General features: G+C 42.5%; 1 long non-coding RNA gene across 1 annotated transcript in view; it reads left to right on the top strand.

The window, feature by feature from the left end:
- Positions 1 to 677: 677 nt before the first annotated feature.
- The window catches only part of LOC147575965 (uncharacterized), a 36,382-nt gene continuing 23,216 nt past the window's right edge, over positions 678 to 13,843 (top strand). Inside the window, exons 1-2 of the long non-coding RNA XR_015241627.1 lie at positions 678 to 860; positions 11,904 to 11,961. This is a non-coding gene — a long non-coding RNA (uncharacterized LOC147575965). The remainder of the gene's footprint in view (positions 861 to 11,903; positions 11,962 to 13,843) is intronic.

Here is a 13,843-nt window from a genome sequence, read left to right as displayed (position 1 = left end):
CGGAAACAGGCTCCAGGCTCAGAGCCATCCGCCCAGAGCCTGACGCGGGGCTCGAACTCACGGACCGCGAGATCGTGACCTGGCTGAAGTCGGACGCTTAACCGACTGCGCCACCCAGGCGCCCCTATGTAGGTCTTTTTTAATCCTTTGCACTCATAAGCAGCGCTACAGTAAACAATCTCATACTCCTTTCACTCTTGTACGATTTTATCAGAATATGCTCTTAGAAGTAGGATTGCTTAGTCACAGATCTTGTGAATTTACACTTCTAACATTGTAATTAATTTGCAATTTGTAATTAATTTTTAATACATATTGAATTTACACTTCTAACATTGTAATTAATTTGCAATTTGTAATTAATTTTTAATACATATTGCCAACTTGATTTCTCCGTGAGTTATACCAATTTACCAGTAACATATGAGAGTATCTGTTTTCCCACACCCTTGCCAAATAGTATATTTTCAAACTTTTAAGTCTGAAAAAAGGTGAATGGCACTGTTTTTGTTATCTATTACAGTATAACAAACCATCACAAAATGTAGTGGCTTAAAATAACAACTTCTTAATGTCTGCTGGCTCTGTAGGATGACTGAGCTCAGCTAGATGGTTATTGCTTAAGGTCTCTAATTTGCTTGCAGTCAGATGGCAGCTGAGGCTGGAGTCATCTGATCCCAGCCTGTCCAAGGTGATTTCTTGACTTACATATCTGGCACTAGAGTGTTCCTTTACTCTCGACCTGTCCAGCAAAGCAGCCTGGCCTCCTTTTATAACAGCTCTGGGTTCCAAAGTAAGGAAGGGGATAATGTCAGCTCCGGTTCAATAGAGTGGAAGGGATAGATGCCGGCTCTCAATGGGTAAGTGAAGTGCACAGAGAGGGAGGAAAGGAGATGACGGCCATCTCTGGTATCCTGATAGAGTTTTGGTTAGTAGTTCTCTCAGTTTGAGTGAGGCTGTTTTTTCACACATATAAGAGACATTTGTATTTCCTTTTCTAGTAAACAATTATTCAGTTCCTTTGTTGTTTTTCTCTTTGGACACTGATCTTTTTCTTCTCAATTTTTGGGAGCTCATCTTAGTCCTTTATCATCTAATCTGCAAACATTTTATGTAAATTTTTGTTTTTTTATGATTTTTTATGTAAATTTACGATTTTTTTTTGCTTGGATTTTGGTGAGTTTTACTGAGCAAAAGTTTTTATCTTTAGGCAGTAAAATTTATAAAATGTTTCTTTCATGGCCCCTGAATTTCACACACACAAAGAAAGCCTTTCCCACTCTGATTATAAAAAATAAATTCTACAAGTGTTTCTTCTAGGGTTTTTATTTATTTTTAAAAAATGTTTATTTTTGCGAGAGAGAGAGAGAGCGCACGAGAAGGGGAGAAGGGGAGGGGCAGAGAGAGGGAGACAGAGGATCTGAAGTGGGCTCCACACTGAAGCAGGTTCCAGGATGACAGAGAGAGCCCAAAGTGGGGCTCAAACTCACAAACCGCAAGATCGTGACCTGAACCAAAGTCGGACACTTAACTGACTGAGGCACCCAAGGGCCCCTAGATTTTTTATCTTTTTTGTCTGTTTGTTTAAGTTTTCAATCCATTTAGAATTTATCCTGGGAAAAGGAGGTAGGACTCTAACTTTATTTATTACAAATGGCTACCCAGTTATTCCAACTATTCATTGAATAATCCTTCATTTCCCTAGTAATTTGAAATGCACCCATCTATTATTGATCACACCTGTACCATATTCTTTCATTGTAGCTTTATAAAATATTTTATATTTGTTATACTGTGTATTTGTAATCCTTTAATTACCTTTTCTTTCCCCCGACCCCTGAAGTTTTTGGTTATTCTTGCCTGTTCCATATGAACTTTAAAGTAAGATAAGAGTCAGACACTTAACCGACTGAGCCACCCAAAAAGCGCCCCTGTTTATTTATATTTGAGAGAGAGTGAGTGGGGGGGGAAGGTACATAAGGAGAGGGGGGACAGAGGATGTGAAGCAGGCTCCGCACTGACAGCAGACAGCCCAATGCAGGACTCGAATTCATGAACCAGAGGTCATGACCTGAGCCAAAGTTGGATGTTCAACCGAGCCAACCTGGCCTGCTTAAATTTTATTTTAGAGAGAAAGACTGTGAGCAGGGAGAGTGGCAGAGAGAGAGAGAGAGAGAGAGAGAGAGAGAATCCCAAGCAGGATCCATGCTGAGCGTGGGCTCAATCCCATCACCCTGGGATCATGACCTCGGCCGAAATCAAGAATCACACACTCACTGACGGAGCCACCCAGGTGCCCCAACATGTAAACATTTTTAAATGCACTCAAATATCCCACTATATACTTAATATACATTTTTAAAACATTTTTATGTTTTTGCTTATGGAAATATTTTGCCACAAGTGACTCTTAATTTATACTCAGCTAACATTTTTGTTTAGTATTTATGCATATATGGAATATCTTTTCTTCTGTTTTTTAATTGAAGTATAAGTAACATACAATGTGATATTATTTTCAGGTATACACCATACAAATTCAACAATTCTATACATTACTGAACGCTCACCACAATAAGCATTGACACCATCTGTCAGCCTACAATGTTATTACAATATTATTGACTATATTCCCTATGCTGTAATTTTCTTTTATATATATATAATTTTATTAAGTTTATTTATTTTGAGAGAGAGACAGAGGGAGTGTGTGTGTGTGTGTGCAAGAGCAAGGAAGAGTCAGAGAGAGACAGGGAGAGAGAGAGAAAAAGAGAGAGAGAATCCCAAGCAGGCTCCACACAGTCTGCACAGAGCCCCATGCAAGCACTAGAACTCATGAACTATGAGATCATGACCTGAATGCAACCAAGGATTGGAAGCTTAACCAGCTGAACAACCCAGTTGCCCCTGTATGCTGTACTTTTCACCTTCATGATTTATTTTGTAACTGGGAGTCTGTACCTCTTTTTTTTTTTTTAATTTATTTTTAAAATTTCTATACCCAATGTGGGGTTCCAAGTCAAGACCACGAGATCAAGAGTCACATGTTCCACTGACTGAGCCAGCTAGGTGCCTGGAAGGCTGTACTTCTTAATCCCCTTTATGTATTTCACCCATCAACCTCACCCACCTTTCCTATGGCAACCACCAGCTTATTCTCTATAGGAATTCTTAACAAGTGAGAAAAATCCAACCTGCAGGTTTTCAGTGAAATAGAATTTTTATGAAAAGCGTACTGGAAATTTAATGAAGTTTTTAATTTGCTTAGAAGTAATTCAACACTCCTGGATGACTCACCTGGTTGGGTAGCCAACTCTTGATTTTGGCTTGGGTCACGGGATAGAGCCGCAGTCAGGCTCTGAGCTGAACATGGACCCTCCTTTGGATTCTCTCTCTCTCTCTCTCTCTCTCTCTCTCTGTCTCTAAAATAATAATAATAAGGGGCACCTGGGTGGCTCAGTCAGTTAAGCATTGGACTTCGGCTCAAGTCATAATCTCACAGTTTGTGAGATCAAGCCCCTTATCGGGCACTGTGCTGAGAGCTCAGAGCCTGGAGCCTGCTTCAGATTCTGTGTCTCTTTCTCTCTCTCTGACTCTCCCCCACTCATGCTCTGTCTCTGTCTCTCTCTCAAGAATAAATAAATCTAGGGGTGCCTGTGTGGCTCAGTCGGTTAAGTGTCTGACTTTGGCCCGGATCATGATCTCACAGTTCATGAGTTCAAGCCCTGCGTCAGGCTCTGTGCTGACAGCTTGGAGCCTGGAGCCTACTTCAGATTCTGTGTCTCCCTCTCTCTCTCTGCACCTCCCCAGCTCGTGCTCGCACTCTGTCTCTGTCAAAAATAAATAAACTTAAAAAAAAATAAAAAAATAAATAAATCTAAAAAAAATTTTAATAATAATAATAAAAGTAATTCAGGTTTTGGTTTTTGCAGTTTTCCTTCCATATTATATTGAGCTAATATTTTACTTTTATTTTTTAATAAAGTTTATTTATGTATTTTGAGAGAGAGAAAGAGAGAGGGAGTACTAGCAGGAGCAGAACAGAGGGAGAGAGAGAATCTCAAGCAGGCTCCAAGCTGTCAGTGCAGAGCCCTACTTGGGGCTCAAACTCAGGAACCTTGAGATTTGACCAGAGCTGAAATTAAGAATCTGACACTTCGGGACACCTGGGTGGCTAAGTCTGTTGGGTGTCAGACTCTTGATTTTGGCTCAGGTCATGATCCCAGGGGTGTGGGATTGAGTCCTACATTGGGCTCCATGCTGAGCAAGAAGCCAGTTTGGGATTCTCTCTCTCTGCCCTGCTCTATCACTCTCTCTCTCTCTCTCTCTCTCTCTCTCTCTCTTAAAAAAAGGGGGGGAGGGTGCCTGGGTGGCTCAGTTAAGTGTCCAACTTTGGCCTTGGTCATGAGTTCATGGTTCATGATTCTGAGCCTTGTGTCAAGCTCTGTGCTGACAGCTCAAGCCTAGAGCCAGCTTCAGATTCTGTGTGTCTCTCTCTCTGTCCCTGTCCCACTTGCGCTCAGTCTCTCTCTCAAATATAAAAATAAACATTAAAAACAATTGGGGGTGCCTTGGGTGGCTCAGTTGGTTAAATGTCCGACATTGGCTGAGGTCATGATCTCATGGATTGTGGGTTCGAGCCCCATGTCAGGTTCTGTGCTGACAGTTCAGAGCCTGGAGCCTGCTTCGGATTCTGTGTCTCCCTCTCTCTCTGCTCTTCCCCCATGCTCTCTCTTTCTCTTAAAAACAAATTGGGGCGCCTGGGTGGCGCAGTCGGTTAAGCGTCCGACTTCAGCCAGGTCACGATCTCGCGGTCCGTGAGTTCGAGCCCCGCGTCAGGCTCTGGGCGGATGGCTCAGAGCCTGGAGCCTGTTTCCGATTCTGTGTCTCCCTCTCTCTCTGCCCCTCCCCCGTTCATGCTCTGTCTCTCTCTGTCCCAAAAATAAATAAACGTTGAAAAAAAAAATTAAAAAAAAAAAAACAAATAAACATTAAAAAAAAATTTTAATTAAAAGGAAAAAAGGGTCAGACACCCCGAGCTAATACTTTTTTTTTTTTTAATTTTTTTTAACGTTTATTCATTTTCAAGAGACGGAGAGAGACAGAGCACGAGTAGGGGACGGGCAGAGAGAGAGGGAGACACAGAATCTGAAACAGGTTCCAGGCTCTGATCTGTCGGCCCAAAGCCCAACGCGGGGCTCGAACCCACGAACTGTGAGATCATGACCTGAGCTGAAGTCGGATGCTCAACGACTGAGCCACCCAGGTGCCCCGAGCTAATACTTTTTTAAACTGGATTTTACATTTCAACAGATCTTTGGAGTGCTTATAAATTCTAGATGCTTAGATGTGACCCTTGATGTAAGAGAATGAAAGGATCTTATGTAAATACTAATTTTTTAAAATGACTGTGACTGGAAGAAGAAAGAAGACAGAAATGGTGGTGTTAGCAGAGGGATGTGGTGCTAGGAGGGGGTTGTGGGACTGAAGAGCAGTTTCTTATTTGCTTTATGATGCCAGAGACTAGGATGTATTTGAATACTGCTAGGGAGGATCTAATATTGAGATTGAAGTTAAAGGGAATGAACAAATAACTCTCTCTTGAGGAATTGAAGTCCCTGAAAAGGCTAGATGGGACAGAGTACACAGAGAGGGATTAAATCTTTGTGTGTTTTGGCGGTTTTTGTTTGTTTTTGGATTTTTAAAAATTTATTTATTTTTTAATTTACATCCAAGTTAGTTACCATATAGTGCCACAATGATTTCAGAAGTAGATTCCTTCCACTAAGGAATCTACTTACCCATTTAGCCCATCCCCCTCCACAACCTCTCCAGTAACCCTAGTTTGTTCTCTATATTTAAGAGTTTTTCATGGTTTCTCCCGCCCTCTGTTTTTATATTCTTTTTGCTTTCCCTTTCTTTCCATACTTTGGCTATTGTCAACAGCGCTGCCATGAACATAAGGGTGCATGTGCCCCTTCGAAACAGCACACCTGTATCCCTTGGATAAATACCTAGTAGTGCAATTGCTGGCTCATAGGGTAGTTCTATTTTTAAGTTTTTGAGGAACCTCCATACTGTTTTCCAGAGTGGCTGCACCAGTTTGCATTCCCATGTTTATTTGACTTTTTTTTAAACATTTTTTTTTAATTTAACATTTATTCATTTTTGAGAGATAGAGAGGGACAGAGCATGAGTGGGGAATGGGCAGACAGAGGGAGACACAGAATCGGAAGCAGGCTCCAGGCTCTGAGCTGTCAGCACAGCCAGACGTGGGGCTTGAACTCACGAACCACGAGATCATGACCTGAGCTGAAGTCGGACCCTCAACTGACTGAGCCACCCAGGCGCCCCTGTTTGTTTTTTAAGAGAGAGCGAGGGAGAGAGAGAGAGAGAGAGAGAAAGAATCCTTTTTTTTTTAATGTTTATTTTTGAGAGAGAGATAGAGAGACAGAGCACGAGAAGGGAGGGGCAGAGAGAGAGGGAGATACAGAATCTGAAGCAGGCTCCAGGCTCTGAGTTGTCATCACAGAGCCCAACCCAGGGCTCGAACCCAGGAATCATGAGATCATGACCTGTACCAAAGTTGGATGCTTAACTGACAGAGCCACCTAGGCACCCCAAGAAAGAATCTTAAGCAGGCTCCATGCTCACCACAAAGCCTGACTTAGGGCTTGATCATAAGTAAAACTTTAAAAAATGTTTTAGGGGTGCCTGGGTGGCTCAGTCAGTTAAGCTTCAGACTCTTGATTTTGGCTTGGGTTATGATCTCAGGCTTTGTGAGATTGAGCCCCAAGTCGGGCTTTGTGCTGGGGTGGAGCCTACTTGGGAGTGTCTCTCTCCCTTTCCCTCTGCCCTTCCTGTGCTCATGCTCTCTCACTCTCTCTCTCTCAAAAATAAATAAAAATAAAAATGTTTTTTTTTTTTAATTTTTTTTCAACGTTTATTTATTTTGGGGACAGAGAGAGACAGAGCATGAACGGGGGAGGGGCAGAGAGAGAGGGAGACACAGAATCGGAAACAGGCTCCAGGCTCCGAGCCATCAGCCCAGAGCCTGATGCGGGGCTTGAACTCACAGACCGTGAGATCGTGACCTGGCTGAAGTCGGACGCTTAACCGACTGCGCCACCCAGGCGCCCCGTAAAAAATAAAAATGTTTTAAAGAAAATAAAAAGTCTTGGCAGAAAAATGCTTTTGACTAATGTCTACCTCCTGAAGTTCTGAACTTTTCATTCACAGTTTTATAAAATAGCCTGGTAATAAATTTGGTGCCTGGCAAGGAGAAGGGATTTTCATTGATCTTTGGCCGAATATTTTTCCTTAAACTGCCAGAAAGGACTGATTAGAAAGAGAGAATAAAGTGTTGGCAAGAAAATGATTGAAATCAGGAAATGCAATCAGGGAAAGATTGCATAGGAAGAAGGATCAATGGAGTCTCCAGTGAGGTAGAAAGAGACTTGTGGAAACAGCGGGTAGGACAAACAGAACAGATAGGAGGTTGAGGTCATGATGTGAGATGTATGAGCTGATGCTTTTGGAAGTGATGATATGTTCCATTCCATGACTGGAGAAAGGAGGCTCTGGTGACGTGGGAGAGAAGGTGCCCAGATAAAATCAAGGAACTGAGATGTGAAGGTGTTGGGATGAGTTATCTATTTGTTCGATGAAATTACCCAGAATGGTAGTAAAAATCAGGGCAGGGAGGAATAATGCATGCCAACAGCAAAGTCACCAATGAATGAGGAGGAGTGTTCAGGAAGGTAATAAGAGAATGGGAGGCGTGCCAGAGCTAAATGATGTGAGATTTTTCAATTTTTTTTTAACGTTTATTTATTTTTGAGACAGAGAGAGACAGAGCATGAACGGGGGAGGGTCAGAGAGAGAGGGAGACACAGAATCCGAAGCAGGTTCCAGGCTCCGAGCTGTCAGCACAGAGCCCAACGCGGGGCTCGAACTCACGGACCGCGAGATCGTGACCTGAGCCGAAGTCGGAGGCTTAACCGACTGAGCCACCCAGGGGCCCCGAGATTTTTCAATTTTTAAAATTATTTATTTGTTTATTTGTTTCTATTTTTATTAATTTCTTTTTTTTTTTTTAAGTTTATTTATTGGAGTGCCTGGGTGACTCCGTTGATTAAGCATCCAACTCTTGCTTTTGGCTCTGGTCGTGATCTCACGCTTCGTGAGCTCGAGACCTGCATGGGTTCTGTGATAACAGTGTGGAGCCTGCTTGATGTTCTCTCTCTCTCTCTCTCTCTCTCTCTGGCCCTCTCCATCCCCCCCCCAATAAATAAATAATCTTTTAAAAAAAGAAAGTTTATTTATTTATTTTGAGAGAAAGAGTGTGTGTGGGCACACCTGCATGTCCAAGTGGGGGAGAACAACTGAGCCACCGAGGTGCCCCGATGTGAATATTTAAAGGGAGAGCACATTGGAACAAGAATATCTCTTACATTTACCCCCATTCAGAGGTTTGTGCAGTGTGAGATATAAGCTTCTCCAGTTATGAGGCTCTAGCCTCATGTTGCCTTCAGGGGAAAACCAGATTTCATTTTCTGCAAGGTAATAGAACATGCTTTTTTTTTTTTTTTTTTTTTTTAGAGAGAAAGAGTAGAGGAGGGGTAGAGGGAGAGGGAGAGAACTTAAGGGAATCTTAAGCAAGCTCTATGCCTAGCTTGGAGCCTGGTGGGGAGCTTGATCTCACAACCTTGTGATCATGACCTGAACTGAAATCAAGAATCGGGACACTTAACCGACTGAGCCACCCAGGAGCTTCTTGCACCTTGCATTTATTGATTGATTGATTGATTTCATTTTGGGGTGTCTAGGTGGCTCACTGGGTCAGACGTCGGACTCTTGATTTTGGCTCCGGTTGTGAACTCATTGTTTGTGGGATTGAGCCCCACACTGAAGTGTGGAGCCTGCTTGGGATTCTCTCTCTCACTCTGTCTGCTCCTCCCTTGCTTGTTTTCTCGCTCTCAAAATAAATAAATAAACTTAAAAAAGTAGATTTTATTTTTAAATAATCTCTACACCTAACACGGACCTCGAACTCACAACCCCAAGATCAAGAGTTGCACACTGCGCCTACTGAGCCAGCCAGACACCTCAAGAATAGAGCATGCCTTATAAAAAGATGACTAGGGGTGCCTGGCTGGCTCAGTTGCTACAGCATGCAACTCTTGGTCTTGGGGTCCTAAGTTTGAGCCCCACATTGGGTGTAGAGTTTACTTAAAAAAATGAATAAGGGGCGCCTGGGTGGCGCAGTCGGTTAAGCATCCGACTTCAGCCAGGTCACGATCTCGCGGTCCGTGAGTTCGAGCCCCGCGTCAGGCTCTGGGCTGACAGCTCAGAGCCTGGAGCCTGTTTCCGATTCTGTGTCTCCCTCTCTCTCTGCCCCTCCCCCGTTCATGCTCTGTCTCTCTCTGTCCCAAAAATAAATAAACATTGAAAAAAAAATTAAAAAAAAAAATGAATAAAAAGAAGTTGAGGCAAAGTCACAGGAAAAATTGCTAATCCCAGAGGGGGAATTCCAGAGGACTCCTTGGAGGGATGGAAAGGAAGGTGGGGGACTCCATGGTTAGATTAGAAGATGTATTACAGAGTTACAGAGCAGTGTGTGGACGACCACTTGTTAGGTGATAGCTGACCAGCAGAACTTACACTTTGAGTGATGGCCAAAACAAAGCAGAATGTGATGCATGTGGCATTTAGTTCTGAGAGGCACTTCTAAGAGAGTCGGCCATCTGGCAGTACAGATTAAACTATGGTTGGAAGTGAAGACCAGTAGGTGGAGATGGGGTCTCTGGTTTCCTGTGGTTAGCTGGTGTGGGTAGCTGCAGGGAGAGTAGCTGTGGAATATAGCCAGTCTTGCTTTTTCTGGCATTGGCTGGGGTATCTCAAGGAAAATGTACATACGGTTTATGTGTTCATGGTGTTATGTACCTTTTACCATATTCTTATCTATCATCTCTCTCTCTCTCTCTCTCTCTCTACCTATCTACTATCATCTACGTATTTATTTTGACATTTTTTAAAGTATTTTTTTTAATTTAAGTAATTGCTACACCCAATATGGGGTTTGAACTAATGACCCCAAGATCAAGAGTCACATGCTTCTCCAATTGAGCCAGCCAGGTGCCCCTCACTTACCATAATTTAAAAAAAAAAATGTATCATTCCACTGACAATGGACTAGCAAAAAGGTGCTGTACTTCCAGAAGACGATTGGGGAATATCTATCATAAATATTTAAAAATATACATTCGGGGTGTCTGGGTGGCTCAGTCGGTTGGGCGTCTGACTTAGGCTCAGGTCATGATCTCGTGGTTCATGGGTTTGAGCCCCGCGTCAGTCTCGGTGTTGACAGCTCAGAGCCTGGAGTCTGTTTTGTGGATTCTGTCTCCCTCTCTCTCTGACCCTGCCCAGCTCATACTCTGTCTCTGTCTCTCTCTCTCTCAAAAATAAATAAAACATTGAAAAAAATTTTTTTAAATAAAAATATACATTCCAGGGTACATAGGTGGCTCAGTCAGGTAAGCATCCAACTCTTTTTTTGTTTGTTTTTAAATGTTTATGTATTTATTTTGAGATGGGGGGTGAATGGAGGAGGGGCAGAGGCGGGGGGGAGGGGGGGGAGGGGAGAATCACAAGTAGGCTCTGCACCATTATTCCAGAGCCAGACTCGGGGCTCAATCCCACAAACATGAGACCATGACATGATCTGAGCTAAAACCAAGAGTTAGATGCTTAACTGATTGAGCCAGCCAGGTGCCACAAGCACCCGGCCCTTTTTTTTTTTAAGTTTATTTATTTATTTTTGAGAGAGAAGAGAGAGAGAGAGAGGGAGCAAGGGAGGAGCAGAGAGAGGTACAGAATCCCAAGCAGGCTCTGTGCTGAGCCTGTCATCTCAGCTGAAACACACAAACCTGTGAGATCATGACCTGATCCAAAAACCAAGTCATACACTTAACCCATTGAGCCACCCAGGCGCCCCCTTTCAATTCTTGATCTCAGCTCAGGTCTTGATCTCAGGGTTGTGAGTTCAAGCCCCACATTAGGCTCCAAGCTGTTCATGAGGCTTACTTAAACAATAATAATAAAATTTAACTTAATTTAATTTAAAATACACATTCAAAAGACTGGGAAAACTTATATGTCTATCAATAAGAACTAGTTAAATAAGACATGATTTGTCCATACAGAGAAATATACCATACGGGTATTAAAAAATAAAAAAAGAAGGGCCACCTGGGTGGCTCAGAGGGCTGAGTGTCTGACTTTGGCTCAGATCATGATCACACATTTTGTGAGCTGGAGCCTTGCATTGGGCTCTCTACTCTCAGCCCCAAAGCCTGCTTTGGATCCTCTGTCAGCTTCTCGCTCTGCCCCTCTCTCATTCACACATGCATGCACACACTCTCTCTCTCTCTCAAAAATAAATAAACACTTAAAAAAATTATTAAAACATAGGGGCGCCTAGGTGGCCGACTTCAGCTCTTTTGGTTTCGTGGTCTGTGAGTTTGAGCCCCACGTGGGGCTCTGTGCTGACAGCTCAGAGCCTGGAGCCTGCTTCCGACTCTGTGTCTCCCTCTCTCTCTGCCCCTCCCTTGCTTGCTCTCTCTCTCTCTTTCTCTCTCAAAAATAATAAACATTAAAAAAATTTTTTTAATAATGAAAAAATAAAAAAATAGGAAAACAGTTCTATATACATTTATCTGGGCTGCTAGATTTAAAAAAGAGAAGCAGATGTTTATTTCGTTTGCATATGTGTGCAGCCTCTGGGTAGACACAAGAAACAGCTAAGTATGGTGGCCTTTGGGAAGACGAAATGTGAGGCTAGGCTTGGCAGACTGGATGCTTACTGAAAAGCCATTCTCCCCTATTTCTTCCTTTGCTGACAGAGCCCACATTTTGCTCAGATGTGACTTCAGGAGAAAAGGATTTCTTCAGCCCCAAGAGGTAAATTGATTGGCATAAGCCAATTATGGTACTTATTCTCCCTGGTAGTGATTGTTTTAGGCATGTCTATGTGACAAAATATTGGCCAATGAAACAAAAGTAGTATATTAGGGGCTTCTGAGTTTTGTTACTGATTAGGAAGAGACTAGAGGGTAAACTCCTTTTTAGGATTTTTAGGTAAAGTTGGGAAATGTCCTGATTCTTTGAGTTGTCGCAGCAATCTTGAGACCATGAAGGAAACCTAAGAGAATTGCAGATCAGGAACTCTGGTATCATTGAATTGCTGAGTTTATTAGCCCGGAATCACTTATCTCTGGATCTCTTGTTAAGTCAGAAAATGCACTGTTTATTGTTTAAGCCACTTTTAGTGGTAGCCAGGAGCATCTTTAGTACAAACATTGGACAACAGAGGTAGTGATTAGAGAACAAAGGCAAAAGAAAAATAATTAAACTTCCTTAAATTCACAGCCCATTGACAGGTCCTTGAGACAGGCAGAGTGACCTTCCTCAAGAAACTCAACTCCCCTGATGTTAATACTTTGCTAAAGGCGAAAGGGAACTTAGCCTGACATTAGCCCAACCTCCAGGATCTTGTCTTTTTTTTTTTTTCTTTTAATGCTCATGTATTTGGAGAGAGAGAGAGAGCTCCTGCACATGTGTGTGAGTGGGAGAAAGGCAGAAAGAGAGGGAGAGAGAGAATCCCAAGCAGGCTCCACGCTGTCAGCACAGAGCCCAACTGGGGGCTCAGTCACAAGAACTGCGAGACCATGACCTGAGCTGAAATCATGGGTCCAACCAATGGAGCCACCCAGGCACCCCTATAAGTCTGTAACATATAAAAACCCCTTTGGAAACTTCCTTTATTTCTACCCTCCAAGATACAGGTTAACAAGCATCCTCTAAGCATATGGCCCACTGATATACACCTGAAGGGTCTCATGACTAATGTTTTACTAGACAGTAGTAAATGACCTTTTCCTAACAATAGTGAACCACTCAGTGTCCTGAAAACCTTGATTCCAAATTCCTTAGAGTCTTAAGCTATCCCGAACCCCCTCCCAACTTGAAGGAATATAATCAGCCACTCCTCACAACCTCAGTGCAGTTCTTTCTGCCCATGGATCCTGTCCCTGTGCTTTAATAAAACCACCCTTTTTGCACCAGAGATGTCTCAAGAACTCTTTCTTGACTGTTTGCCCCTGGACCTCAACATTTCACATCAGTGGGAAGTTCATTACTTTTTTCCTCCTTTAATATCTTTTGTACTTCTTGAATTTTGTACCAATGGAATGTCTTAACTACGAAAAAAATGTCTTTCTTTTAAGTTTTTTTTTGTTTTTTGTTTTTTGTTTGTTTTTTAATTTAAGTAATCTCTACACCCAGCGTGGAGCTGGAACTCATGATCCTGAGATCAAGAGTTACATGCTCTTCTGACTGAGCCAGCCATGCACCCCAAAAATGTCTTTAATTAAGTGCATTCCCTTTAATACAGAGTTTTAATGTTTATCACTATGAAAAATTGTATAAAAAATAGAACTACCCTACATCCCAGCAATTGCACTACCGGGTATTTATTCAAGGGATACAGGTATGCTGTTTTGAAGGGACACATGCACCCCAATGTTTATAGCAGCACTATCAACAATAGCCAAAGTATGGAAAGAGCCCAAATGTCCATCAATGGATGAATGGATAAAGAAGATTTGGTATGTATATACAATGGAGTGTTACTCGGCTTCACTCATATGAGGATTTTAAGACACAGAATAGATGAACACAAGGGAAGGGAAGCAAAAATAATCTAAAAACAGGGAGTGGGATGAAATGTAAGAGATTCTTAAATATGGAGAACAATCCCTACTGGAGGGATTGTGTGTGTGGG

The sequence above is a fragment of the Puma concolor genome, chromosome D2 (assembly GCF_028749965.1).
Source record: "Puma concolor isolate L17-30 chromosome D2, mPumCon1.1.hap2, whole genome shotgun sequence".
Classification (NCBI taxonomy): Eukaryota; Metazoa; Chordata; class Mammalia; order Carnivora; family Felidae; genus Puma; species Puma concolor.
The sequence above is the reverse complement of the archived record's forward strand: the minus strand, read 5'-3'. Positions and strand labels throughout refer to the sequence as shown.